Here is a 3,677-nt window from a genome sequence, read left to right as displayed (position 1 = left end):
ACCTAATAGGCTGCCAAGCTAGGAACAGCTGAGCCTCCCATCCAATAGCCTGCCGGGCTGTAAGCAGTTGCGCCGCCCAATCATAACGCTGTGGTACTATGATTGGCTGAGTCTCCTATCCATTAGGCTATCGTGCTGTGAGTGGCTGAGTCTCCCATCCAGTAAGCTACTGCGCTCTGAGTTATGACCCTCCCCCAACACGCTGCCATGCAGTGAGTGGCTGAGTCTCTCGCCCAATAGGCTACCGTGATGTTTCTACAGATTTCATTGGCTGATTCCGTTGACAGGAGTAGCTGTCATACTGAGTACTGGTAATGAGCCGCTTTAACTGCAATACCTCTATTGTCCTAAGGGGGCGCCAAACCCTCTTCGCACTTCAAGGAGGGTTAGAAAGTGCCACGTTCATGGCCCCAGCAGGAACTAAAGTGAAAGGAAACATTGTCAGGCAGGCGGGTTATGGTAGAGATCTGTTCTGTCACTAATGCAGGAAGATAAACCTCCTTGTGGGAGATGGACTAAAACTGGGGCACTCAGAATCGGGTGCAGCTCTGCCTGGTAGCCAATCAGCTTCTCCCTTCAGCTTGTTTGACAATAAAACTTGGAGTCACATTAGCTGAGTGATGGAGAAAAACTGAGGGAGAAGAGAAAAGCTGGAATACTAGTCAGTACCAGTGTGTAAAAGTGTATTTGCTTTGACAATTACACAGTCATGCAACGCTGTACATAAATTACATTTATGCCTTTTTTTTCCTCCACAAATACAGCTATCTTGTGGTGGTATTTGATCACCTCTGCCTTCTTTATTTTTTTGCACTTTAAACAAAAAAAGACCAACAATTTTGAAAAGAAAATAATTTTTTTTTACTTTTTGCTATAAAACATATCCAATAAAAAAAATAAAACTTCTTTACAAATTTAGGCCAAAATGTATTCTGCTACGCCTTTGATTAAAAAAAAAAAAAAAAAAAAAAGCATCCCAATAAGTGTATATTAATTGATTTACATAAAAGTTATAGCATAACAAATATGGTATATATATATACTGTAGTTTTCATTTATTTTGTTACACTTGTAATGGCGATGATCAGCAACTTATAGTGAAACTGTGATAGCGTGTGAGCAATCTGACACTGGCTGGGAGGTAGACTAAGGCTCCATGCACACTGGGTGTTTTGTTATAGTGTCAAAAAAATCTCTCTCTCTCTGAATTTTTATATTAGTAATGGTGGCGATCAATGACTTATAGAAGGACTGCAGCAGGCAATCACACACTGCAAGGGAACTGGTTAACTGCCACTGACATCTCTAGTGATGCTAATACAGTGATCAGTGCTATAAAAAAAACAGTGACACTGTACTAATGACACTGGGCAGGAAGGGGTTACCATATGGGGTTAACCGTGTGCGGTTTTGTGTTTTTTGTTTATTTCTTTTTTTTAAATAATAAAGGTCAAGAGAGAAGCATGTCCCTGCTGACAGGAGAGAGACCTGTGTTGTTTACACACAGATCTCTCCCGTCAGCTTCTCTGGTGAGCATCAAGTCCCGTTGATTGACATCTACAGCAATCAATGACAGCGCAGGTAGGAAGGCACGCCCACACCCCTTACCCAGAAACGTGCACAGTGGGGCTGCCCTGTAGTAGTATATATATCTGCTATAGGGCAGTCCTTAAATGGTTAAGTCAAGAGGTTTTGTGCATGCTTATATAAAAAATACAAACACAATGTAAACCAGTGCTCAATAAAGTGTCCATGCAATAGAACAGTCTTTTATATGTGCATAATGACCAATGCCATAAAGTGCTGGAAATCTTCAACAAGTGTTTCAGTGATCCACCATGTCAGAACTCACCTGCTGCACATTACCACCCACTGCAGGTAAGTCGTAGAACACCTGTTTTCAACAAAGGATCCACCATCCACAGCGACTCTAGGATCCCCACCACTCATCTCATCAAGATGAGGATGTACACAGAGATGACACATATAGGGAGCATACGGGAAACCAGGAAGATTTGCCATAGTGTAAAAACAATGAGGTAATTCTACTCCCATTCAATAGTTCTGTGCCTTGCACCAAGGGAAAATCACATATTGAAATCACTCAGCAACGCTTTGGGGCATATTCCAGCATGTTCTCCATGCTTACCAGTCGCTAACAGTCTCTTCCCACTTGGTCCTGGGTGTACAAAGATATAATTTCCAGGAGTACTGTGCATAATGATATCACTTCCAGTTAGTCTCCAACGCGTTTTGTAACAGACATTCTCAAGAGGCATTTCAGGATTGTATTGTATTGAGCCTTCTCTTAATGGTTATTCAAGCACCTAATCGGCAAGTCCAGACAGCTGATGGTGCTACAGATATTGGTTCAACATGCAACACACTATTTTAACTCTAATCTTCCCACATATGCATTACATAATCACAGAAAACATGACCAGTGAGGACGATAAGTATATGAATAAAAACACATAACATAAATAAAATGATAAAAACATAGTTCTTAATCTCATGCGTCCTCTCATGTTAAATCCAGTAAAACAATTCTATACAGCAACTCATAAGCACTTATACTGCTTAGACGTATATAACTTTAAGCAGAGCTGCACCAATGTTTTTACTCCAGTTTTAGTAAATCTCCCCGTGTGCTGGGAACATGTACTGTATTCAGCCTCGTCCTGAAGATGCAGTTCAGTTTTGGTCACCAAGATTCAGGCAGGATGTCTCTAAGCTGGAGAGTTCAGTGAGGGGCAACAAAATGAATGGAGAGGAGTGATCATAAAGATTACACTTTCTCCTTGGTGAAGAGGTACCTAGGCTAGTGGCACAAGGACCTAAGACTTTCCTGACATTTATACTCGGGACATTGTTGAGAGAAAGATCCTGAGTAAGATGTTCCATAAGCGCACATACAGATGAAAAATTAGAATATCGTGCAAAAGTTCATTTATTTCAGTAATGCAACTTAAAAAGGTGAAACTAATATATGAGATAGACTCATTACATGCAAAGAAAGATAGTTCAAGCCGTGATTTGTCATAATTGTGATGATTATGGCTTGCAGCTCATGAAAACCCCAAATCCACAATCTCAGAAAAATAGAATATTACATGCAATCAATAAAACAAGGATTGTACATAGAACAATATCGGACCTCTGAAAAGTATAAGCATGCATATGTACTCAGTACTTGGTTTGGGCCCCTTTTGCAGCAATTACTGCCTCAATGCAGCGTGGCATGGAAGCTATCAGCCTGTGGCCCTGCTGAGGTGTTATGGAAGACCAGGATGCTTCAATAGCGGCCTTCAGCTCTTCTGCATTGTTCGGTCTCATATCTCTCATCTTTCTCTTGGAAATGCCCCATAGATTCTCTATGGGGTTCAGGTCAGGCGAGTTTGCTGGCCAATCAAGCACAGTAATCCCACGGTCATTGAACCAGGTTTTGGTGCTTTTGGCAGTGTGGGCAGGTGCCAAGTCCTGCTGGAAAATGAAGTCAGCATCCCCATAAAGCTCGTCTGCAGAAGGAAGCATGAAGTGCTCCGAAATCTCCTGGTAGACGGCTGCATTGACCCTGGACTTAATGACGCACAGTGGACCAACACCAGCAGATGACACGGCTCCCCAAATCAACAGAGACTATGGAAACTTCACACTGGACTTCAAACATCTTGCAG

Source organism: Staurois parvus, unplaced genomic scaffold, assembly GCF_062004578.1.
Source record: "Staurois parvus isolate SC_StPar_1 unplaced genomic scaffold, SC_StPar_1.0 ptg000094l, whole genome shotgun sequence".
Classification (NCBI taxonomy): Eukaryota; Metazoa; Chordata; class Amphibia; order Anura; family Ranidae; genus Staurois; species Staurois parvus.
Note: the sequence above shows the minus strand (reverse complement) of the source record.